This window comes from Orcinus orca, chromosome 11 (genome assembly GCF_937001465.1).
Source record: "Orcinus orca chromosome 11, mOrcOrc1.1, whole genome shotgun sequence".
NCBI classification, from domain to species: Eukaryota; Metazoa; Chordata; class Mammalia; order Artiodactyla; family Delphinidae; genus Orcinus; species Orcinus orca.
The window spans coordinates 52,169,593-52,196,332 of NC_064569.1; the positions used below are offsets into that span (position 1 = coordinate 52,169,593).

General features: G+C 43.7%; 1 long non-coding RNA gene across 3 annotated transcripts in view; it reads right to left on the bottom strand.

The window, feature by feature from the left end:
• Positions 1 to 2,330: 2,330 nt before the first annotated feature.
• LOC117203956 (uncharacterized) overlaps positions 2,331 to 26,740 on the bottom strand; it is a 132,985-nt gene continuing 108,575 nt past the window's right edge. Inside the window, exons 4-6 of one of the 3 annotated variants that reach the window (XR_007469984.1) lie at positions 26,225 to 26,464; positions 24,091 to 24,198; positions 2,331 to 3,346 (exon numbers count right to left, since the gene is read on the bottom strand). This is a non-coding gene — a long non-coding RNA (uncharacterized LOC117203956). Of the gene's footprint in view, positions 3,347 to 18,599; positions 20,084 to 24,090; positions 24,199 to 26,224; positions 26,465 to 26,740 lie in introns of those variants that run through there. The other 2 variants (XR_007469985.1, XR_004486936.2) reach the window with 2 other exon arrangements.

Here is a 26,740-nt window from a genome sequence, read left to right on the forward strand (position 1 = left end):
AAACAAAAACAAACCAAAAAAAAAAACAACCCAAAGAAACCACACACATGCAAAATAAGAAACAAAAAACAGAGAAAACAAAAAGCAAGAGAACAACCAAACAAAAGAATCCGAAAATGAAATCAAACAATTAAAAACAAAACAAAAAGGAAAAAAAGAAAACAAAAGCAGAATGCAAACTGAAGGAAAAAGCAAAGAAAACAAACCAAACCCACAAAAACAATTGAAAAAGAAGAAAAAAGATAAGAACAAATAGAACAAAGGAAAGAAAAAAAGGAAAAAACAAAACAGTAACACAGAAATAGAAATATAAAAAAATAAAAAATATATTTAAAAAATAAAAATAAAAACAATAATAAAAACAGAACAAAATAAAACATTAAAAAAATAGTAATAAGTATGTTTTCCTGGGGTCTCAGCTGTCAGTGTCCTTGCCCCCACAGTGAGTCATAGCCAACCCCTGCCTCCCCAGGAGGCCCTGTAAAACCTCTAGGAAGCTCTCTGGTCCCTCTGTGGGCACTGTGCAGGCAGTTCAGAGTCTGACCTAGCCCAACTCCCACATAAAATAGTCCCCAAAGTCCACAGCTGCTAGAGCTAGACCGTCTTCAGTTTTGGGAACACTCGCTGTCCATTCAGATACTCCATAGATGCAGGGTTTACCAAGCCGATTGCACGGATTTAATCTGTGGTTTGTGCAGCTGCATGGAAAGATTTTTGTTCCTCTTCCTTAGTCTCCCTGCCCCTAGGGCTCAGCTGTGGTTTTAGCCCCACCTCTGTCATTCAGCCACCCACAGGAGTCTGCTTCCAAGGATGCCCTGGAGCACTTGGGTCTGCCCCGGTGAGGACAGGGCGTGGAGGTGGCATGACTGCCTGGGTCGAAGGGGCCCTGATGGCCACAGGTGTCCGGGAAAGCTGGCAGCCACAGGCACGAGAGATCCAACCCCAGTGGGAGCCTTTCCTAGCACCTGGTGGCTGGTGTGAGAAGGTCAGCCCTGGAGGGGGCTTTTCCTAGTGCCTGGCAGGGCAGGGAGCCAGTGTGTGGGGAGAGAGAGGCTGCAATGGCAGCTCCACCCACTGCGTGCCACTCAACTGTGGCACTTTGCTTCTATGGCAGTCTGGGTTTCCTCCACAAGCATTCCTGGTTGTGGATTTCCTCCCTCTCGTCCCCTCAGGCTGTCTCCTCACAGCCAACAGCAGTCCTCCCCCCGGTTTTACTCTCCAATCCCCACGTTCCAGCTCTCAGCCTCCGTGTGGACTGGTGGACACACGTCCAGTCTGGGGCATGCAGGGCTGTGGCACGGACCATCTGTGTAGGTCTCACTCTGTCCTGTCTGCCACAGACCAGCCGTTTCACAGTCCTTTGACAGCCTCAGATGCTCCCTTTGTGTCCGAACTGATTTCCCCTTTGGTGATGGGGCTTCCCCGGATGCAGGAACCTCTCCTCTCCTTCAGCTCCCCACCAGGGAGCTTCTTTTTCCCTTCCTTCTTTCGTCCTACCTAGTTATGTGGGGATCTTTCTTGTCCTTTCCGGTGTCCAAGGTCTTCTGCTAGTGTTCAGCTGGTGTTCTGTGAGAATTGTTCCGTCTGGAGATGTGTTTTTTTTTTTTTTTTTTTTTTTGAGGTACGCGGGCCTCTTACTGTTGTGGCCTCTCCCGTTGTGGAGCACAGGCTCTGGACGCGCAGGCTCAGCGGACATGGCTCACGGGCACAGCCGCTCCACGGCATGTGGGATCTTCCCGGACCAGGGCACGAACCCGCGTCCCCTGCATCAGCAGGCGGATTCTCAACCACTGCACCACCAGGGAAGCCCCTGTAGATGTATTCTTGATGCATTTGTGGAGAGAGATGAACTCTGCATCCTCCCACTCCTCCACCATCTTGGTTTTTTGGACACTGTTTTTAAAAGTACCAAAAATATCCCCAAAGTTAGTTTGCCCAACTGGCTTTGAATGTGCAGTGCTTTCTTCAGCCCTTACCCTGGGACAGAACTTTCTGACTACTGTGGACTCTGGTGTGACCCAGCCTCTTGGACTGGTTTCCCCATTAGCTCATTCAGGTGTTCTTGGGTGGCTGGATAGATGTTTCTGAGAACGTACCATTCTCAGGGCCACAGTGATTGAGCTAAAATAAATCTTCCAGTCACCTACAATTCTAGCATAATCTTACAGATACAGCAAATGGCATTGAGAAGATTAAATCACCAAGTCTAGCCACACCACCCCCACCCCAACCAGTGACTGGAGCAAACTTGTTAGAGCTGCATCAGAAGGAATAGAAGAGCTTTCAGTCTTTCATGGCCCCTAAGCATTTGGTAATAAATAATAAAAAGTATTTATTACATGTTACAGTGACATTGTGGAATTCAAAAAAATAACACTTTCTTCCTCAAATGTTAAAAAGAAAGAAAAAAATATTAGGATTGGGCAGGGACGACAGCAGGAGCAGTGGCTTTAAAACCCAAGGAATGTGGTAAAGAGAGCTTTGTGTGTTTTTAATAGTCATAGAATGGGGGAAGAAAGTGGGGAGCTGACATGGACAGGAAGTCAGAAATTAGAGTTTCGGGCCTGGTGTTGCCACTGTCTGGCCGTGTTACCTTGAATAAAAGTTCTACCCCTCTTGATCTTGGCTTCTCATTTATTACATAAAGGGTTTGAGAGCCTTCCTGTTTTATCAGCTATTTTCAGCTCTCTCATAAAACCACTGGGTCAGTCTTCCCTGAAATTCAGGGACACGTGCTTCTGAACCGCGCTTCCTTCCCCCAAGAGGTGGCCAGGCTCAGGGTGGGTGATGGGTAAGGGACAAAACAGCCCTGTGTGTCTCTGGCCCCAGTTTACTGTGCTATGAACTTGACAGCAAAGTCCCTCAGCTTGCCTCCGTCCAACACCACAGACGGCTTCTGGCACTAGAGGGTAGTGGTTAAAAGCAAAAAACTTCTGACTTGGGTTCTAGCTTCAAGTCATCTGTAACCAACTGTGGGACTTCAGGCAATTTACTTAACTCCTCTGAGCCTCAGGGTCCTCATTTGGGAAATGGTGGCAACTGTAGGGCTTGTAGGGCTACAAACTTGTAGGGCTATTTTGAGTATTAAATCTGAAAATGAATGAAAGGGCGTAGCGTAGTGCTTGACATGTAAACACTCAATGAATGGTAGCCAAAGAAATCAACAATAACAAAAATATATTTCCTAGGCCTTAGGTTCTTTATGCCGGTAAATGGTGACCCAGAGTGGGAAGGAAGAGTGCAGTGATCTGTATGCAGGAGCCTCTGCCAGCCATGTGTTAGTTGCTCTGGGTGCTGGGAGCAAGTCTCAGGATCCACACCCGGATTCAAGGAATGGCGGGAGAGGCTGCAGGAGACAGGAATGAGAGACCCATATGAAAAAGAATGTCAATTTTACATTCATTCATTCATTCATTCAGCACTAAGTACCTATTCCAGTTTTGGTTTTTGCTTATTTGCCATGTGCCACAGCTGTGCTAGGCATGCAGCAGGATTCCAGAGATGAATGACCCTATCCCTGCTTTCAGAGAACTGGCTGTTCTAGGGCTACAAGTAAGCAGGCAGTTACAGTAGAAGACCCCAAGTCTGGGGAAGGTAAGCACAAGGAGCCTGGGAGACAGGGTGACTCTCCTGATTTCAGCGCTAAAATCCTCACATCCCAGGAAGTCCCTCAGTCCCAGGAAAACCAGGATGGTTGTTCACCCTAGTGGGACAAGCCAGAGAAGCAGCACCAAACCTAAACTTCCCAAGTCAGGGAAGGCTTCTTGTCAGAAGGAAGGCCTGCAAGGATAAGGGAGAGTTAGCCAGGCAGGTTGATGACGAGTGGGGAGTGGAAAGGGTCCCAAGCAGAAGGAACCACATGTGCAAAGACCTAGATGCAAGAGAGACCACAAGGAAGTAGGGGGGCCTGAGGAGAGATGCTGCAAGGCCTTCCACGGCCGTGGACAGATGTTGCCCTGCAAATGTGCCCCTCATCCCCTGGATCTCCTCTCTGACTCATGTTGCTTGAGACTGTCGATATAGAAAATTATTGGAGATGCTGTCCAGGCACCCCTCATATCAAACAGGAGGGCAGAGAAGAGTAATTCTTCCCAAGGTCTCTTCCAACTCTTCTATCCTAAACCAAGAATTCACACTATCAGGCCATCGGCCAGCGAGGTATCCATTCAGTGTACAAGATAAGTGGCCTGCACCTTCCCTATCTATTTTAGCTGCCTCAGGGAGCCACACAGATCATCACTTAATTGGTTTGCCAGCAAGGATGTGTCCACTTTAAAGTTGGCCAGAATGGATGTGTTGGCTGGGCCACTAGCCTTCTGAGCCACCATGGGGATGCAATTTTGTGAATTTTGTTTTTCTAAATGGAAAAGCCCCTCTCCTGGTGAGGCATCATACCCTTTCCCATACTTGTGAGGGCCCAGAGAACCATTTGGTCTTTTTTTTTCTTTCTTTCTTTCTTCCTTCCTTCCTTCCTTCCTTCCTTCCTTTCTTCCTTCCTTCCTTTTCATGATTCCCTAAATGGTAATAGAGGAATTTTCTCTATAGGAACGCTCTTTGCTTTAACTTGCTTCTTCTGCAGAGTCTATTCTGTAAGTATAAACAGTATTAAGTCAATGATTCCTGGATTGCTAATCCTCTAGGTATGTGTTTCATCTTCTAATATTGGGCTTGTATGGACTTACTGGGAAAAACAACAACTTAGTGTCTTTTCTAAAGCCTCTCCCAGAACAGAAAAGAACATGAAAAAAAAAAAAGTCTTGACGTCACTTAATAAAGTTTTATGAGTAACTCCTTTCCTACTATAGATAACATTGCTAATGCATATTGCTCAATGGGAGAAAATGTCCCAGGCCACACTTTACAACTGGCAGAAAACTCTGAGCCGTCTTGCCAATGCTTTATACTAAGTGCCAAATCCTTATGACTTTCTTAGGCATTTATTGTAAGAACATGAATCATGATGCATCACTCTGGTATTTGTGTGGCTGCTCAGTGTTAAGTCCCCAGGACCTCCATGGAGTTGACTTTATTTGGTTTTCCACTTCCGTTTCTGAGTGAGAGCCACATGAACTCAGCCTTGAAGGCTCGCAGGAGCCCGAGTGGGCAGCTCTTTTTGTTGCTGTTTTGGTCTGCCTGTACTCGATGGTTGTGATATGTGCAGATCTGAACCACCTCAGGAGACTCGGCTGGAACTGCCCCCACTGCCTCAAGTTTCCACGGAAACAAGAGTTCTGGGATGATGCTCAGGAGAGCCTGGACAGTTGCAAACCTCAGGGGCACTTGGGAGAAATGTGGCTAGAATTTTGGAGCATTGACCTGTATGTCTTCTAACTTCCTATATGTAATCTTGAGAGTTGGGCTGGATGTTAAACCCCGGAGGTGGTGGGTTTTAGAGAAGAGCTACTGTCCAGAAAACAGTCCAGGGGTTCAGTGTCAGGTTTTTGACTTGATGGAGAGTTGGGATGCGTGGCTCCTCTATAAGGAAGGTTAACAGTGCCGGCCTCAAATCCTAGATGAAATGTTACGTTCTCCTGCTTGTGGATATTCAACTGGCACAGTCAGGCTATTTACCTCAAAGGTCTAAATTGTGCTGGTGAATCACCAGGGGTGATGTTGAAAATATTTACCCCAGACAACAATGAAGCAGAATGCACATCCTTAGCGATCAAAGGGATGATGGCTGTGAACAACAGATATGGCCATGTCTGTGTTTCTTAGCTGAATATCAGCCCAGCAGAGCACCGACCACTTGCAGTGGCAGAGACACTGAAACCGATGGTTCATTCATTGATTTGTTCAAAGAGCACTGTGTGCTTACTGTGTGTCACTCACTTTGCTGGTTGCTGGGGGTACAATGCTGAACACATCCAGACTTGTTCCTGTCCTAGAGCTGACAGCTTGTTGTGAGAGATATTAATCGAGTAATCATAAAAATGTAGAAAGTGTCTTCAACTTTAAAAATGGTAAAAAAAGAATTAAAAATTAGAAAAAAATATATATATGTAAAACATTAACCTTGGTAAGAAATTGCACAAGGTTGCATGAGAGGCCTTGACCTAGCTGGGGCTATTAGACCTGGAAGATGAGAAGCAATTAACTAGACTACCCCATGACGGAAAAATGCTTCGGGCAAAGGGAATAGCATGCTCGTGTGAACATGAATGATTTGCCCAGTCACACTGTTAACTGGTTAAATCTGAGATGGGTATAGAGCTCCAGGAGTCCCAGCTAAGGGTCTATCTATAGCAACCCTATCCAACTGAACTTTCTACAGTGACAGACAGCACTATAGCTGTGCTGTCCAAGACAGTAGCCTTTAGCCATATGAAGCTATTGAACACTTAATCTGTGGCTAGTGTGACTGAGGAACTGAAATCTAATCTAATTTAAATCAGTGTAAATGTAAATAGCCACATGTGGCTACCATATTGGAAAGTACAGACCTATGTGAACCAAATCCTGAACTAGCCCAGGTTACATGGGGCAGAGGTTCATGTAAAGGGAATGAAATGTTTTTCTGAGATGATGGTAAGTGCATTGACCTCAGGGACTTCATTTATTCACTCAGTCAATCAGAAACAAAAATATACTGGGTACCCATTTTGTGCCAAGCACAAGTCTAGACCTGGAGACTGCCTGATTAACAAGACCCTGCTCTTGAGGCATTCACAGGCTAACAGAGGGAAGAGGCTCGGAGGAGTAGTAGCAATCCACTATGACTGCGGACAGAATCATGCTCTTTTGGGGTTGCTGTAAATGGGAAAAACTGAGGGATAATTCTCCCGTAACTCAACCTTGGATATGCTTAACTCTATAGGTGAAGGTCATGATTTCTAAATTCCACCATTCCCATACCCCAAGGACTTCAGACAAAGGGAGAGGGCTTTAATATAACACACTACACACCTTTTTTTAATCCCCCAAATTCAGTATAGCAAGTGTTAGAAAAAGAAGTAAATTTATACTTCCCTAGACTTTGGCTTTTCATATGTAGAGCATCTATTGCTAAGTTTGGGGAATTGGGCCCCACTGATAAATATTCTTCAGAAATAGATCATGGGACCTCAAATCAAGGATTTTGGTAAGTGATATCCTATTTTAGTCATGGTAAGAAGTCACCAGGCTAAAGAAGGTGCTAATAATGTTTACATATTTTTAAAAAGCACTTTCTCACAAGCAGCACTGTTCAGTCACTTCAAACATTTAAAGCTCCCTGCTATTTCAAACAGAATGTGAACAGTTATTACATCATTGTAAAAAACACTTCCTGACACTCAATTAAACTCATTATGCCTAAATAGTCAATTCCTGCCAATATAACAATTTAAATCACTTCAAAATAATTTGTTTCCAATTATCAGGATCTACTAAATTACCTCCTTAAACCAATCACCTGGAAAAACATTACATGCCAGGGAGGATAAAGAGACTTTTCCCATTATAATTCCAGGACACTTTTCAAGTGCTTCTTCTTATGGTGCATCAGTTTTTCCAGTGGGATCTGGCTCATAGCTTGTCACTCCATCTCGGAGATCCAAGGGGCAAGAACCTAGAGGATGTGTCCTACTGAGCTAGTTAGTACCAACTATGATTTCCCAGCAAAATTAGCTGGGACTTTGAAAAAATACAGAAGCAAAGGTCCCCTCCAGATGTGCTGTGCAGAAATAAACAATGGGGCTTGAGAATCTGTACTTTTAGAAAACATCTCAAGGGCTTTAATAATGACTAGTTAACAGACTAGAAAATACCATCTTACTCAATTAGCATACTTTATACTGTTACATTTATGATGTATTTTTCAAAGTGTGAAGGTTATCAATGTCAATTTTTCTCCTGAATTAGACCTCAGAACTCCCTAATTCCAAAGTGACCCTCTTTCTCTGTATTATTGCTGACCAGAGCAATGTATTCCCACTGACAATACTTATTTAAATTTCCTTATATGTTTTGTTTGTTTCTTTGTTCACCAATGCTTCTTGAATCTTACTCTTAAATTTTGTTCCTACTGAGGTATGTCCTTTGGTAATTCTTTCAGTGAAGTCTTAGTAGTAAACCCTTAGTTCGTGGAAGTCTAAAAAGGTATTTATTTTGCTGTCATTTAAGAGTGTTACCTTAACTGGTTGTAAAAAGCTAATGGTTGTGTCCCATCAGTACTTAGAAGATATTAATCCATTGTCTTCTGGAATCCATCATTGATGACGAGAAGTCAGCAGTTAAACTGATGATCATTTCTTTTAAGGTAATATGCCTTTTCCTCAGGAGACTATTTTTATGTGAAGTCATTTCAGTAATATGTTTAAGTATGGATTTTTATTTAATTATCATCTTTGGATTCCATGTTCTTTTTCAATATGAGGATTCATAATTTTCTTTATGTATAAAAACATATTGCCATCATCTCCTCAAGTAATACCTCTCTTCCACATGTTGGGCTTCTCATTCTATCTCCATATCTTTTATTTTCTCTTTTATGAGCCCCATCTCTTTATCTCTTTGAACTGTGTTCTGAGTGATTTCCTCACATCTATCTGTAATTTATTAATTTTCTCCTCAGCTTTACTTTGCTGTTTTACTCGGGTATTAAGGTTTTTAAAGCACTTTGTTTTTCATAACTAGAGTATAAATTTGCCTCTTTTTAGAAATTCTCTTATTATTTATCCAAAATATTTCTTTTTGCATGTTTCTTTCTTGTTCTCTTGAATTTTTTAGAAAAAAATTCTAGTTGAAAACCTCTTTCAGATTGCTCAGTTGTCTCTGTTCTTGTATATCTGCTCACAGTCTTTCATGGGAGTTTGTTTCCTATGTGCTTCTGAGTTCGTGTTCAGGGAGAGTTGTTTCTCATGGGAGACATCTTTTGGGGGAGGCCCAAAGTTTGCTTGCAGACCAGTTTTTATGTTAACTTCTCATTCCCATTTCATGAAGGGAGTGTGAATTCAGAACCCACTCCTGGACAGAGTGGTCCTGGGATCTCTGTTTCTTTCAAGTGACTTTCCCCCTCTTCAGAGCCACATCCCCAACCAGCAGGCAGAGTTTTCCTAGTGCTACATCAAGACAGAATGTCCCAGTGTTTGGCTTTAGGCATGACTTGGGGTTCAGTTTTACAGCACACAGGGGTATGTGATTTCAACACTTGCCCTTCAGAGCTGATACTACCCCGGCCCCAGTGTATTTCAGCTCCAACATGCCCATGGGAAATTCCACCTTCAACTTCTACATTGAGTTCTTTTTTTTTAGAATAGTCTAGATTCTGACAACTTAGAATTAAAATAGCTCTGCCATTTACTAGCTGTATGACTCTGGGCAAGTTACTTAACTTCTTTGTGCCTCAGTTTCCTCAACTGTGAAATGGGGATTATAATTGTATCCTCATGGAGTTGCCGTGAAGGTCAAATGAGTTAATATATATGAAATCCTGAGAACAGTGCCTGGCACATGGTAAGCATTAAATGCACATTTACCATCATTATTTCTTGCTTTCAAGCTTGCTTAACTATTAATGCATTATACATATAGGTATATATTAACACATTTTTATTATATATTATCTTGTTAAGTATATTTTGGTTTGTTACATGTGTATTTGTTTTATACATTTTCTTTCATAATTAAAAAAATATATTGTACATAGATAGCATATGATTTTCATTCTGTTGGAGAAACTTGCCTTTCTAAAGTGAGGGCACAGTGGTAGCAAGCAGGATATGGGAAGCTTACATTATGCTCAGTTGCTATATACAGGATTTGGGGCCTGTATATAGCAACTGAATTCTCAATGGTTGAATTCTTTTTTCCTCATTGAAAGCTCGGCTGGGCTCTGCTATCTTTCTCTATTTCCCATGGCTGTCACTGCTAATCTTCACAAATTCATCTTTATTTTGAAGGTCATGGAACTCTAGAGATATTTAGATGTATTTGAGCTGGCAGAAGAATTATTTTACTTCATTCATTCCTCCCTACAAAAGGTTTTTTTTTTTTTTTTTTTTTTTTTTGCGGTACGCGCGCCTCTCACTGTTGTAGCCTCTCCCGTTGCGGAGCACAGACTCCGGACGCACAGGCTCAGTGGCCATGGCTCACGGGCCCAGCCGCTCAGCGGCATGTGGGATCTTCCCGGACTGGGGCACGAACCCACGTCCCCTGCCTCGGCAGGTGGGCTCTCAACCACTGTACCACCAGGGAAGCCCCTACAAAAGGTCTTTTATCTTGCATTTTACCATTTTATTTGACCACACCAGCAAGTCTGTTTAACTGAATGTGGTATTTTCACAAAGAATAATGATCTGAGGCAAGGGAACCTGTTCCTGAAAGCGGAATTGTAGATGCTAGTCTTGGCTCAATTTCTGGGGTTTATTAAAAGAGTGTTTATAAAACCACTCTATTTGTATTTACCAAGAATATTAGTGGGGGAAAGGAGCAAAAAGATGGCCTGGGACTCAGAATTCTCTGAGGATAAATCAGTCATTTATTCAGTCATATATATACAAATAGCCAAGACTTGATGCAACGTGTCAGACAGCTCCCAGCCACAGGTCAGCAAGGATTCAGATGTACAATCAACCTTCTCTCATTCCTCAGAAATAAATGAAAAACTAGTCAACTAACCAGCAGACTGCTCTGAGATTTCTTGAGTAGAAGCATCTGAAAGAATTATTTGACCAACCTTTCCTATTCCTATCCTTTCGCATTCCAAGCCAGTTAGAAATTCTAGTGAGCTGCTTGCTGTTCTGCTGCAGATGCAATAAAGAGCACCACTTTTCGTGACCTTCTGTTTCTCCTTCCTTCCTTTCTTACCCTTGGAAGCCCAGCAGTAGCCATGTACCCTGTGGGGGCATACAGCTTATCAGAGGAACTTACTATACATTAAACATCCATTTTGGCAAAGAAGCCCCCAAAGATAGTCTTGAACTTGAGTAGGGAGTTTGTGCACTCCATGAAATGGTGTGGAAAATGTGTATGTATATTTTGGGGGCTGGGGTGGGGGGAGGGGTGTGTAGCACCACAAAGGGTCGTAGAGTCAAAGCACAGTGAGAAACCCTAATCTAAGAATTCCTTGCCGCACAGCCTTATTCTGCCCACAATACACCAAATGGATAGACTCATTCATATGGGGCACGACTTTGATATGTGTTACACAAAAATGTTTCTAAGCTACAAGACTGAGTTGAGTAAGTGCTTTCATTTGTTCAGATTTCTGTAGATAAATGCACTGTGCTATCAGAGGGAATCAATTTATAGTGGATAGAAAGGTTGGAATTCAGAATTTTAATCTCAATTTCATTAAGTTACAATTAACTCACTTGTCAATTAATTCAAAAGATACTTATCAGAAATCTAGTCTGTGTCAGGCACTGTGCTAGGCTGTGGAGATTTAATGGAGAATAATGCAGACATAGACTCTACTTTCTTGGAGCTTATAAGTTGGATGCCCATCACCAAATAACTTTACCTCTCCGAGACTCATTTTTTTCACCTGTAAAATGGGGTTGTAGTAAGTACTAAAGGAGAAATATATGGCAAAGTGCTTTATAAATTCTACTGTTTCACATTGGAGATTACACACACACACACACACACACACACACACACACACACACACACACACACACACACACACACACACTTACGGCACAATCATCTTCCAGTCCCTGCAAAGCATAGTGAAGGCCTGATGAAGTTTGGTAAAAGAGATTATGACATAAATCTTCATATTTCTAAAAAGGGGAGGCTGTGCAGAGACTTTCTTAAAGCTGATTAGGACACTGAGTATGACTGAGGCTTCTCTCAAGAATTTTTGGAAAGAGGCAGGTTATAAATTACAAACCAATCTGAGCATTTTTTATCTTCTTCCGTGTGCATGCTCTTCGACTCCTGGAGCGGCAGTAGGTGGATGAACTGACAGACCTCAAAGTCACGGATGGAGACAAGACAATGTAACACAGGTCAGAAAGGTGCCAAGGGTGCCACCTGCAGAAATACTTGCCGCAGGCTGGTCTTGTGAGCATCTTCTCCCCAGACCCTAGGAAGCAAGAAAACACTATGGAAGAACAGGTTTTAATGGATACTTTGTGTTTGGGAGGAGGGAGATTGGCCTCAGCTTCTCTTCTCTATGCCCAGTTCTCTAAAACCAGCCTGAGGTGGGTGCTCTGGACAGGGTTGGCAGAGAAGATAAACAAAGAAGGCCAGAGAAGCTCCCAGAGCCTCGTGGGATGAAAGGCCATTGGACTGGAGTCTTGCTTCTTTTCTAGATCAAGGATGACATGTGTCAAGTACTTGTTACAGTGGAAGGGTAAAGGCAAGTGGTATACTATTCTCAGAGGGCTTAAACTATGACTTCCAAAAAAAGAGAAAGTATTGTGAGACAGGAAAGGGAACTGGAATGACAAATTAATATCATAAATCCATCATTCCTTCCATATGCACTGCTACCACCACTGACAGAGCTGCCATCTTATGGGGCCATGGACAAAGGCTCCCTTACTGACCCCCTAAATTTTATTTTTGACTTTGTTTTTTTTTTCCAGCTAAATTCAGATTATGTCTCTCTTTCCTGTTTAAAACTATTCTGTGTCTTCTTGTACCTGGAAGAAACCTCAAACCCTTTGCTTTGACCTAAAAGACCCTGCATGATCTGGCCCCTCAGATCTTAACAGTTATCTCCTACCCTTCCCTTCTGTCCCTACCTTCCATTCACACTGGCCTTGTTGACTTCCCCAAATTTTCAAGCTTCTTCCTGCCTCAGGACCTTTGCATAGGCTGTGTCCTCAACCTCGAAGGCTCTTCTCTAGATGATTCTCCCTCACAACTCCAAGACTCCTCCCTGGCACCCCATTTAAAGCAAACCTACCCACCTTTCTTTTTCTCTACTATAGAACTCTGGTTGCTTCCTTCAAAGAGCTGCTCTCGTTTGTAATTTACGTGCTTGCTTATTTGCTATCTCCATGACTAAACTATAAGCTCCAGGAGAGCCAAATCCACTTATGTTTACTCACCATACCCTAGTGCTTGAAACATATGATGGCATCCGACAAATATCTATCGAAGGGATAAATAAATGTTTGAATTTCTTTCCCCTTAATTCTTTTTTTAAGAAAAATATTTATTTATTTGGCTGCATCAGGTCTTAGTTGCGGCATGCAGGATCTTCATTGCGGCAAGCCGGATCTTTCGTTGTGGTGTGTGGGCTTCTCTCTAGTTGTGGCACATGGGCTCTCTAGTTGCAGTGCGTGGGCAACAGAGTGCATGGGTTCAGTAGTTGCAGCACGTGGACTCTCTAGTTGTGGCCCACGGGCTCCAGAGCACACAGGCTCAGAAGTTGCGGCACCTGGGTTTAGTTGCCCTGCAGTGTGTGGGATCTTAGTTCCCTGACCAGGGATCGAACCCATGTCCCTTGCATTGGAAGGCAGATTCTTAACCACTGGACCACCAGGGAAGTCCCGTCTTTCCTCTTAATTCTTACCGAGAACACAGGCAATGATATGGGGCACAATTTCCCAGTGCCTTCTTGCCTTTGCACATGCAGGTCCTTCTATCAGGACTGTATTTTTCCCCTTTGCCTGATCTTTAAACTCACTGCGCATTCTGCTTCAAGACCCAGCACCACCCTTTCTTCTTCTGTGAAGCTGTTTCTTGTCTCTCTTTTGTGTCTTCTCACTACCCATATAGATCTTTATTAGTGTTTACGACACCATATTGTGATTGCATGTTTATATTTGTGGACCCCTCTCCCCCCATAGTGAACTGTCTAAGGACAGGAAGCACGACTTATTCCTCTTTGCATCTCCAGCGCCAGCGTCTGGAATGCCATAGTCACATGATACACATTTGCGAGGAGCCTACAGATTTTTATACATTCCACAGAAAAAGACAGAGTGCGGGGAAAGCCGGCCAGTCCCGGTGGCTCCTGCCAAGTGGCAGGGCTGGTGGTGGTGTCCAAAATCTGTTTCTCCTGTTGAACAAAGAGCTGTCTATGAACAGAGAGGATGGGATGGCCCCCTCCCCTCCCTGCAGGCCCCATTCAGGAGTGAAAGCAGCCTGTGTCCATGCCTCACTAGGGTTTTCCTTTCCTTTGAGAGGAGACCATTATTAAGGCAGATTTTCAAGCTGAAGTCATCCAGAACAAAAGCTGCTTGCCATCTGGGGCCCAGCAGCCTGGTGCCCCTCCCCCTGCAGCCCGGGTGCCATTACCGCCTAATGGGAGAGGTGTGTGAAGGCTTCCGGTGCAACATCTGGCCAGGGCCGCTGTCAGCTGGGGAGACCGAGCCCAGCGACTTCCCAGTCTGATTTCTTGAGATTGTTGGAGGTGCCTCTGAACCACAGAGCAAGTGAGGAGAAGGAGAGGCCAGTCCTGGGGTGAGGCCGTTAGGAAGGCTGAGGCCAGCCTCCTTCTTCCCACGCTTGCTTTCCCTGCTGGCCACCAGGAGACTTCTGCTTCCCACAGCTGTGAACTCAGGCCCTTGAGAAGGATGAGAGCCTCTGCTTAGGACCCGAGGGGCTGAAGGGCCGGCTAGACGCCACCTAGGCAGCAAAACTGATTTTGTTCTCATTAACTCAGGTCCATGCCCCGTCAGGATTTCCTAATTCCGAATGCTGTCTCTTCCATGCCTTTCCCAAGGACCCTCACGTTCTCCCTTCTATTCATGCCTCCCTTTGATGGTAGAGCTGGGACACTTAGACTCTATTCTGGATCTTTCTTTCTGCGTCTTTGTTCTCTGCTAAAGGCAGCTGTTCTGACAAAGATTTCTGATGGCAGCACCTAGCTATGTTCAGGGAAGGTTTTTTTGTTTTTTTAATTTTAACAGTGACTTCTGAAGACCAAGAAAAAACTCAGAGGAACAAGTGGAAATTTCAGGTTCTGTGGTAGGCTTTGGCGGGCAGCCTTGCATTTCAATAATTCCTCACATCAGTTCCACCTAGGCACTGATTCCAGGTCTGAGTTTTTTTCCTTCTTGAGGCCCAGACAAACATGAGTTTGGATTTTTGGAGGGTCCACGTTGGCTAGTGAAGTGTCTGTAAACTAGCTGCAGACCAACACAGCAGACGTTATCTTAATGGTACTGATAGATTGGGAGTGTCATACATCATTAAAATAGCTGATTGATTAGAAGAAAATAATTAGCTTGCCCTGACTTGCTGGAAAGCTTTTTGACATACCAGGAAGGAGATATGGAAGGGACGAGGGGTCATCCATCTTTTGATCATTTGTTTTCCCTCCAAGGTGATGAAAATGGCCCTGATAACCCTTAGGAAAGGGAAGAAATATAAACAAGTCCTAGTTCTTCTTCGCCATTTACTCACAGAGAAGCTATCTGCAGACTTTCTGGAGTGTGGTGTGTTTATTACAGTTACAAAGATACACTCCTTTAAATCAAACACTCTGTTAGTGCCTTGGAGTTGTAAATCAGTGGTTCTTTTCAAGTGACTTGATAGAATGTGATATTCTGCTTTCCCTTGACAGGATATAAACACAGAAACCTAAATATTATAATCAAGGCCAGCCATTGGCAGGCAGGGCTATGCAGAAGGGCATGGAGATTCTCGTGGTTTTTCGATGCCCTTCTTGTCTTCTGTGTATCTGTCTTTCTCTGGGTGTTCATAATCAGCCTCTCGACGACTTGGGAGTCAAGCTGACAAACTTATTTATACTCAGGAGTGATACCGTTTAAGGCAATCTTACGCTCAAAGACGTTTGCATTTTAGCTAAAGGCACAAAGAATCTTAAGCCAAAGGATGTCTCTAGAGAGGTAGTCTGCTGATGTGATGGGCCTTCTCACTGTCCTGGAAATCATGCTGCTGACTCAGTGTCCCCCCCCATAATACCGCACCCTTGCACCCTTGGGGGACAGAGGATAGAGTAAGAGCAGATCTGGATCACCTGGCAGCCTTCAGCAGATTCTGAGATGTACCCCCTGCCTCCCTTCCCATTCTTACTCTCCATCATTGCTTCAAAGAGCTACAGACGAAAGTAGGTTATTAGGCTTGTGTTAGAAAATAAAATGGTGGAACTCCATTGGCCAGGAGAACAATGTGAGTTTGGGAGTCAGCTGGAATGGGGCATTCCGCCCTATAACAATCAAGTGATATTGCTCACATCACTTAATGCCTCTGCAGCGATAGACTACTGACCTTACAAAGCCTTATGAAGCTTGCGTCAGGCAATGTAGGACAAAATGATTAGCAAGTAAATATTAGTTTTTTTCCCTTTTGAAAGATAATTAGGAACTCCGAATTTCATCTGAATATAATATGTTGACTTTCAACTGTTAATCAACTTGTACAGCCTTAAAAATATATTTTCACTTTTTTTCTGAGCATATAAATAATACACACTCTTTGTGGAAATTTGGGGAACTAAAAGAAAAGAAAATCCCATATAACCTTTCTTTAGGCGGGATAACTAAGTTGTTTGTTTTTCAAAAAAATTTCCAGTATTTTTTCAATGCATATGGCCCCCCCCTTTTTTTGAAGAATGTTTGCCATCATACCACACACACACATTCTGTTTTGTGGTTTTCTTTTCTCCTCTGACACATCATGAGCACTTTCCCATGTCATTAAAAGTGCATGGTGTGTATGTGTTTTATAGTTGCTGCCATCACTAATGAGAGCCTGTTAGTAAGATGACACTTGTTCCTCTAGTACATATGTCAGTCATTGAAATGACGGCTTCCAAGCAGTAGTGGCTGCTTTGGGGTTATAATTTTTAATACCCTCAATTCCAAAGCTGGCTCTTGGCAAGACCCTGGGTTCTTGCTTGGATTTTTGTCTCTGGTACGACTGGATCTGGGAATAGGGATATAGGATGGCAGTGGATTTCAGCCTACTTCTTCCACTGGCCAGAAGTTCCCTCTGCACTCCATGACAAAAGGCCACGCTTCAAAATCAGTTATCAGAAGAGGTCCTTCAATCCACAACTGGCTCCAGGACAGTTGTGGCAAAATGGTTTTTGAAAGAATAAATGCATGCATGAGGCAAGTGGCCTTCCATTCATTCAGATATAAGGATTCCGTATTGGTTATCCATAGTTATTCTCAGCACGATCTTATGGGTAATTTTTAGCATTCTCTTTTATGTTAATTAACTTCTCTGTGCCTCGGTTTCCTTTCCTGCCAAAAGGGGACAATAACGGTACCTATCTCGTAGGGTTCTTGGGGTGTTGAATGAATGAATACCCGTGAAGTGCTTTCAACAGTGCCCGGCAATCAGCAAGCTCTCATGAACCTTAGCTGTCCTTCTCCTCATCATCATCGTTATTATGATTATGTGCTTTTCTACATCTTACAAAATTTCTGCAGTGAGTCCAGCTACCCATACATACAATATTTTTTAAAAGAAGTAACACATATGGAATTCCTTGGCGGTCCAGTGGTTAAGACTCTGTGCTTTCATTGCCGAGAGCCCGGGTTCAATCCCTGGTCGGGGAACTAAGATTCCACAAGCTGTGTGGCACGGCCAAAAAAAAAGAAAAGAAATAACACACAGCCAGGGGAACATAGCCTCTTAGGCCAGTGAAGTGCAACAGAATTGGAGGATTGATTAGATACCAGGAAAAGGAGGTTACCAATGGGGACAGAGAGGGACAGGCAAGAAAACAAGGGAGGGAAAAAGGAAAAGAGTGAGAAAGGAGAGGACAAATGAAGGGCCGGCCAGAATGCAGGGGTGGGGAGGACCAGGCTTGTGTATTCCAAAGTTGCCGCATGGAACTTGAGCTCACTCCTCTAGCACCCTGAGGAGGGGGCTCGCAGAACTGCTACTGCTCTCCATCCCCTTCCCCAGTTCGTAAAGGGGAAACGGGTGGGCGGGGGGAGCGACAAGAAAGTAAGAGTAGGAATTGGAATATGAGAAAATGGAAGCTTGGGAAGATAAATCGACTTGTGAAGGTCTCAGCTAACTGCAGGCAACCCCGGGTCTAGAACTCAGCTTTCAGGATATCCAGACTTGTTCCAATACCTCTCCACCCCACCTACCAATTTCTGTCTGTACCTGGAGGCCAAAATGTAAAACCTGACCCAAGAATTTGGAATCTGCACCTTGGCCATTAGGGTGACCATAGATTCAGAGCGGAACAAAGATGCTGGCCAGTCGAAGTTTCCCCCAATGACTTGTGGGGGATTAGAAAAGACCCCTATATTACCACCTGCCCCCCACCGCCCTCTCCGCTAACTCCCAATCCTCCTGGTCGTGTTTTCTAGACCTGTCTATCCTTGCAGGAAACAGTCAGGGCAGGTGCCAAGCCAACTGCTTCATCAATTAACAGCTCATTGTATTCACTGTGCAAAATGTAAGGGAAAGGATCCATTGGATATTTTAGTTTGATACCCGCCGGTGAATGTGTGCTGTCAAAGTGCCCTGGCTGAGCACGACTCAGAAATCTCTTCCACTTCTAGGCTGATGGGCTTGGCATCTGGAATCACAGGGTCTATGACAATACTATATTTACTTTTTTTTTTTTGCATCTATAGAATATTTGGTGCTACAACTTGCAAACCATGGTTGGACTTAAGAATATTTTTAATATGTAAGGATAACGGTGTTATTTTTCTGCCACTCATTTGACTGGATTGTTGCCTCAGATATGAATGTGTGGGCTTCCCTGGTGGCGCAGTGGTTGAGAGTCCGCCTGCCGATGCAGGGGACACAGGTTCGTGCCCCGGTCTGGGAAGATCCCACATGCCGCGGAGCGGCTGGGCCCGTGAGCCGTGGCCGTGGAGCCTGTGCTCCGCAACGGGAGAGCCCACAACAGCGAGAGGCCCGCGTACCGAAAAAAAAAAAAAAAAAAGAATGTGTGCCCTGTGAGGGAAACGTGTGTGTGTGTGTGTGTGTGTGTGTTTTGGTTCATAAAAGGTGGGGAGTAAACCCTGAGAGTAAACCTGTCACCATACAAGGTCATTCCAGGGGCCTCCATACCATGCACACCGTGAGATGGCCAAGTCCTTGTTGCTCAAATAAACTAACCTTGAACAAAGGCAATTTAATACAAGGAAGAGGGAAGAAAGTAAAATTGGCACCCATTAATTAAGGCTATTTAGTGATATTTTCTATGGAAAAGGGTGTGAGTTGTGTTATCTGCTATCTGGCAGCTGTTGAACTCCCCCGCCCCGGCAGTGAACAAGGATTGGAGCCCAGGGAAAATCATCGGGTAGGACACAAGATTGCGTACACTTGGGCTGGTACAGGGTCTGAGACAGGGTTCCTTAAGAAGATGCCATGTTCTTTGAGAGGAGGATTGTTGTATACATCAGGGCACTCTGAATCAGCCTAATTTATGCCTCTAGAAGTGATATTTTCTTCCCATGTCAAAGCTTCATAACACCTGAGAAAATAAGTAGGAATGTCTTTGTGGTTATGAACTTTATGTGAATGATGACAATTTTGAGATACATGCCAAAATAAAATAGTCCTTATTTTCCTCATTCCTCTCAAGGTCGTGGTCTGGACTTGTTCAGGTCTAAAACCTGTAGCAGAGGGCCCGTGGGAGCCTCCCCCTCCCAAGGAGAGCAGAGTTCCCTTTGTTCCCTCTGGAGTCACTGCCGAGCGATACAGCTTAACACCAGCAGATGGCATGTGGCGTCAGGCTCCTGGGCACTTGAACCTGGGAAAGCCATCTTTTCTCCACCATAAGATTCTAAATTTTAGTTACGAATAAAAATGTGATTGTTTTAGCTATTAGATAGTGTGCTTGCATATACATTACTGATACTGTGTATAAAATAGATAACGAATGAGAACTCTACTCAATGTACTGTAGTGACCTGAATGGGAAGTCCAAAGGGGAGGAGATATGTGTACATATATGGCTGATTCATTTTGCTGTACAGTAGAAACTAACACAACATTGTAAAGCAACCATACTCCAATAAAAATTAATTTTAAAAAAAGATACTGTGCTTGATCATCTAGCTGTGTCTTTCTACGATGTCCAGTTCACCCGTGGTAGAAACAGAACCAGATATAACTCAGACACCATCTCAGTCATTTCTTAAACTAGAAATGAATAAGGCTCGCCCTGTTCCTTGACTTGTCCAGGACATTCTTGGGAGCCTGATAAGATGCTGAGGAATGAAATAGCAGGAGTAGCAAACAATAGATTCTGGGGAGAAGAAAAGAGAAAAGAAGAGAACGAGAACATCTTCCCAAACATGTTCTGAGCCTGGAAGCAGATGTTCATCACAACCCCCTCCATTCTCCTTTCCCAGCCCAACAAAGATGCCTGGGACCAGAGTGGAGTTTCCTAGAATGCCTGCTGCTGGGGTATAGTTGGAGATGGTTGAAAGCATCACTTGGGGTTTTGAAAGTAGGTTATTCCCACACTTAGCAAAGAGAATTTAACTTAATCTCTTGTTTTCAGGCCAGCACCTTGCCCCTGAGCTCCTCTAGGCCTGGTATCCCCAGTCTGGAACTTCAACAGAGAAGAAACTTCTAGTCCTCTAAGGGGAGAGGAGGGAGGAAGGGACAAGCAGAAGTATAAATGCCTGGCTGCATGGGTGTGGATGAGGGAACCTAGAGGTCTACCTTCCACAGGTCTTCAACCAAATCATGTTTTAGCTCCCTGCTCCACCCTCACTTTCTATAGTATGTCATGTCTCTAAGGCCTGAATCTTTCAGGGGCTCTTAGGAGCAAATTGCTCATTAGAAAAAAATCTTCTTTAGCAGGTACCTGTCATTCTATTAACCCCCTGCTCTACATGTTCATAGTTTCCCACATTGTTAGTCTTACTTTCCCAGGGAGGAAATTCCCAGCATCTCACGCAGCTAGGGAGCAGGCATGTGACCTAAGGTCCACCAATCAAGCACATCCACGTGAAACTCTGGTTTGGATGTCGGCGACCCGAGGAAACAGACTGGGTTCTGACCACTGCGCTCCACGTTGCAGGCGAACGTGGTGGCAAAGAGCAGTGGTGGCAGCAGCGTCCACATCGGGTCATTTCTGTGTGCCTAGGAGCCTAGCCTTGCGCTTCTTTTTCTCCAGACCTCCCGCTGAGTCACGGCGCTATGAATAACTCTTAATAAATGCCGCCTAAACCAGTGTGGATGGATTCTCTAGTTTGCAACTGAAAAAAGAAGGAAATAAAGGAAGAGAAAAGAAACTAATTTTAAAAATTGGTCCATGAAAGCAGGGTAAATCTAGGATCTATCAGACTCGAAAATGTGGAATTGGGCTTGGGGATGGGGGGCGCAGTTCAGCAAAGGAGGCAAGGTGTCTTTTGTTATGCACCAAGTACTAAAAGTAGCCAATTCTGTAGGGACCCTCTAACTGTGGCCACAACCTAAGCTAGAGGGAAGCCCCATGGTGTGGAGCTTTGAAAGGCTGACAAAGACAACTGCTTCTTTGTCCCCCAAAGAAGTAGTTAGAAACCATGACTTCAAAGTAGTCACCTTAGCTAGTGAGACCCCATGCTTTTCTCCCATTAATTAACAGCTCTTTGTAAGACATCTTGTTCAGACCCACTGGAAAACTTCAAGTTCAGTGGATGTCTCACCATAAGAAGCTATGACTTCAAATTGTTTCGAAGAAGTGGGCATTGAGGAAGGACTAGGAAAGGACAGATAACTAATGTCAGAAGGAACAGGAGGAAATCTTCGGGTTTAAAGGCTGTTCACACAGGATCTTTGGCCATTGTCTACATGAACTTGCCGTTGACAGGAAGCAAGGAGAAGAGAAGCCAACTGAGATTTTTAGGAAACCACATTGTCAAAGATGCCTCAAGTCTGCCTGGTGAACACCTATGATTTTATCCTGAAAAAAAGTCTCAGGCCTCTAGGTGCACACCAGCAGGAAGAAGTCTATGAAATCTGTATATCCCCCGCTAAAGCTATGTTCTTTATTACTTACCCAGGATGAATTCATATGGGATAATTTACAAGGAGATTACCCCAGAGGGCAGTTTCTAGAATCACCAACCAAGTAAGTGGACTGGGAGTCATTGCTGTCTCTATTCAGCTGGATTTGTTATTTGCTATTGCTTAATGACTGCTGAGTGTTTCTTAGTCTTCTACTTTTTAACCTGAAAGTTTATAAATCTTGGTTATCCTGTCTCTTCTCCACTGCTGTATAATGAGTGTGTTGGGAAATGACTCATCTTTGAGGTTTGGGCTTTCAGTAAATAACAGTTTAAAAACTAAGTGTTTTCTAAAGTCCTTACTATTTAAAACAGAAGATTATTCTGAAGAAGGAAGACCCTAGAATGAGAAGAAACGTGTTCTGGACTCAAAATATTATTCAGCTATATTAGCAAGGACTGAGGTCTTAAAGGGGCTCCAGATACTAGTAAGAATCATTGTGTTATCCTCTTTCTCATCTGTTGGATGTTTTTCTTTTTGAACATGTGGTTGATGAACTGGGAGAAGGGAAGTGGTCTAGAGAGAATTAGGGTGGGTGTGTAGATAGGATACAGGTGGCCATTCAAGATGGGGAATGGTCACCTGTGAACAGAAACCATGTTGATCTCTCTGTTCTGTTTGCCCCTCTTCACTGCTCCTTATCATGCCCTCCTACTTTGGCTCTATCAAAGTGGCCCCATCCTTCTCCTTCTCAACCCAAATCTACGGCATAGTTAATCCAGAGGACAGTTAAGGTGCAAATGAAAGTGGCTCAAACCCCTTTGCAGGTGTGGGGAAGGAGTTTGGATTAGGCAGTGGATGGGCTGGAGGTGGAGGTGAGAGGAGGTTGTGGCTTCCCTAATGAGCTCCGAATCAGAGCTCATACTTCTGCCGATCATCTCCAACCCAGAAGTGCTGTCTCATCCCTTTGGTTCCCTTAATACCTACTCAACCAACCAACCAACCAAATCAATCAAATCAATCGATCAATCAGTCAAAACCAAGATCTTTGTGGGTGTAGCAGAAGGCAGAGGGAAGCCAAGGTCTTTTTCAAAGTAATGCAAATAACTTAAAAACCTCAGAATTCTCAAGGCTAGAGAGACTTGGCCATTTCTGCTAACTCAGGTTCTAACACTACCTTCCCCCCTCCCCTCCTATTGTTTCTTCGGTCCCTCGATCCTTCTCTTCCTGCCTACCTCTCAAGAGTAATCATCTCACCCTACTAATTGTGCCCATATTGGAACGCAGAACAATTCAGCCTTCACTCTATTCTCCCCTCTTCTTCCAGACTCTGGGTCTGATTTATCTTTTTACACTCAATAACCTATTAAGAAATTATAATAAAGACTATTCCTCCCTAAGAAGAATTCTGAGGTAGCTGTTAATTATCCTTTAACCCTCTTACACACAGTTAAAAGGGTTGTTGTTGTTTTGATTTTAGCTTTTACTTATTGTTAGAATGGCTATTGTTTTGGTAAATAGTACTCATAAAAATTTGTCCAAAAACTCAGAAAAGTACAAATAAGTGAAAAATTTGTAGCCTCTAAAACTCAGTATCTCTTAAGGACAGTCCCCATTTCTCCCACGTCTCATTCATATCTTTCAACCTCCCCTCTCTAAGCAAAGGATCATTGGCTTGACTTTTTAGGGCTCCCTCACTTAATTTTAGAGAAATATAGATCCTGTTTGAGATCCAAGGAGGCATTTGTCAGCATTAAGGGCCTCCCTTAGCTCCACCTATGCCCCCAGTATTTAGCAGGTGTTCTTCATAGTTTGTGGTTTGGGATTGTAGCTGTTTCCTTGCTTCATTCGTGATACGGAGATTTTTTCCTTCTATTTTTGTTCCATGTATTGTTTTCATTGGACTTTTAGGAAGAGGAATGGCATAAGTGTTTTTACTCTGCTGTCTTTAACAAGAAGACCAAGGTTTTAAAGTAATTATGTGTCTGCTTTTAATTTTTTTTACTTCAAAAAAACGTTATGAGAAGAAGGTATTCAAAACTCCAGTTAATTTTCAGTTGTTTAGGTGGCTGATAAAGAGGAGCTTCCCTGAACTGCAGTCAGTTCCTTTCTGAAGATGGCCTTCCCATGGCACTGGTACCCTGGTTAGAATTTTCCCAGGGAGAGATGGCCTAGCTCCCTGAGAGCTATCACCATAGATTGCCCATGCGGAGAGAGCAGACCGCAAATTACACCAGCTGCAAACACTTACATAGCACATGTAGGGAGGATACATGCCCAGAGAATCTGATGCCCAGAGACTGAGAGGACTCACACCTCAGCTGCAGAACAGCAGGAGCCTGCAGAGGAAGACAACCTGCGAGTTACACGTTCCTCCCCCTGCTCCATGAGGATCCATAAACTTCTCCATCATCCAGATGCCACCTTGAGAAGAAGGGAGAAGGGAGAGCCTCAGAAGGTAGAGAATTGTCTCTGATAGGGAACTTCAATGGTTGAACTGCATGAATACGGCCCCCCCCCTTTTTTTCACCCTGAAAGAGGCTGTTTAGCAAATTTATTTCTGCCATCTGTAGGAATGAGAGCTTCAGAGTGAGATTAAATCAGTTATAGAAAACAAATACATAAGCTACTGTTTTGGTACATCTGATCTGTAAGATGTAAATCTTGACCCTACAACATTTGCGGTGTCATCTCCATCTTTCTTCAGGAAGCAGCCTGCTAGAATGAAAACTGCATGGACTGGGAGCTGACCTCAGTGTAGTCCTGGCTCTGCCACAAACTAGCTGGCTGATATTGGTTAAAACAATCTTCTAGTTCTAAATTTCATCAACTCTAAAAATGCAGGGGTTGGAGCAGATCCATGATTTTCAAAGGGTCTTTTTATTTATTTATTTTTTTAGCTGTGCCCTTTTACTTAGATGGACAATGTGTAAAACAGATACAGTTGGAGTTTGCTCTGGCAAGTGGGGAGGAGGTGTCTGGGACCACATGTTATGGGGAGCCCCTTGGGCGCCCCCAGGAGTTTCTAAGTCACTACTGAAGACTATGATCTCTGGTCCTTTTTGATTCTAATCCTCAATGATCCAATATCTGCCCAAGGCCAGAAGTAGCTGGCAGCAGCATGAAATCTGTTCTGTGGTCCACGGGCATCTGAGGAGTTTGGTGCTAACTTGTGTTTTGGGGGAGAAGACAATTATCTTACTGTTAAAACAAAAAAATTCCCGGAACTTCATGATGGGTAGAAGTTCCCCCATTTACAACCAGGGGGAAAAAAGCTTGAGGTAACCCATGAACTAAAAACTGGGTCACCATTGTGTGATTAACATGGCAGAGTCATGTCCAAGACTCAGCAACCATTTAGCATTTCATATACGCTGGGTACTCTCTCTGTCATCTGATTGAGTCCTGATAGCACCCCAAGAGGTAGGTATGATACTCATTTTACAGATAAGAAGAGCAGGTTAAGTAACTTGCTCAAATATCACACACTATTAGAATAACAACTTTTTTAAAAAACATTTACTGTCATAAATAAGATGTTCACATATACTATCAGTGAACCCAAACCATGGAACTTCTCATCCCACAGAACCTACCGTTCAGTGACTCTCAGAGCATTTTTGCACATGAAATGGATAAGGAAAATGTTTGAGACAAACAATCTGAATTTTAAATGCAGACCAAAAATCCTTGCAGTGGTGAAGAAAGCCTGTGGGTATTTCAGGGAGGTTTACCAAGAAAGCAGGCATCTTCCCCTCCACTTTATGGACTTACATTTTAAGAAGCTCAGCCATTCCAGTCCATGCAGAAAAATACTCTCAGAGGAATATTTACAATGTGGATCTTATATTAAACATTTGGTTTTATAAACTTAAATATTTGTAAAAGCATATGTGGAATAAATTTTAGTCCACAAACTGAAGTGTGCAAAACATATCAATTTCTTTCTTTCTTTAAATCAGCTTAGTTTTCTGACTCTCAGGCACCATCCTTCCTCTGAGATGGCAAGAATTGCTATGTCCTCCTTGTTGGGAACCCCTCTCCTTCCGAGACTCACACCAGAACCCAGAAGGGTTACTTGGAATGAAGACAATTGAGGAAGGGCCTCTACTCTCCAGTCTTTTAAGGTACCATTGTTGTTGCTCTGTGGAGCCCACAGTGGGGCCCTGGATTTTGGCGGCGCCATTTGGGGTTAGGGGACTTTGCAGAGGGTGCCCCCCTCTAGGCACATCAAGAAGCCATCTCCTCTGGGCAGGGGTAGCTGCATGGCCATGTGACTGTGTAGTTTCACAGGGCTCCATGCTCAGCAGAGCCCTGAATTTGTTCTAGTGCTCTGCTGTGGCCATCTTGAAATTTGAACAAGGGCCACCATGGTTTCATTTTGCACTGAGTCCCCCAAATTGCATAGCTGATCCAGCTCCAGGTTTAAGTCACCGCCGCCTCTGCTCACCTCCTCTGCAGAGCCTGCAGTCTTGTTCCTCTACCTCCTTAAGATGAAGAGCTTCTCTCTCTGACTCTCTGTCCTCCAAAGCCTCATCCCTCTTCCTTAGAGTCTGGAGCACTTGTTATTTCTTCAGTGGCCATAGGCCTTTGCAACAACACAAGAAGAACTACAGACTTTTCAGGGGCGTCTGCCTTCCGTCCTGCAAAAATCCCTGAGGCAAGGAAGCACACAAAGGACTGGTTCCTACTTGAAATGAGAAAAGAAGACAAAACAAGTATGTGGGAAGAAAAACAATACCTTATTTGTCAATAACTTATTATGTCACATGTATAGTTGTGTTTTAGTTAACCCTAAGTTATTTTCATGATCAGTTTTGATGATTTTGGCCTATAAAATGGGTCTCTAGGACCAGAGCCCCAACACATATTGCTGCACCCATAAAAAGCAAGGGCACAGAGATCTAAAATGGGTTTCGCTATTAGTAGAGCGATCATATACATTCTAGCTTAAACTGGGACATTT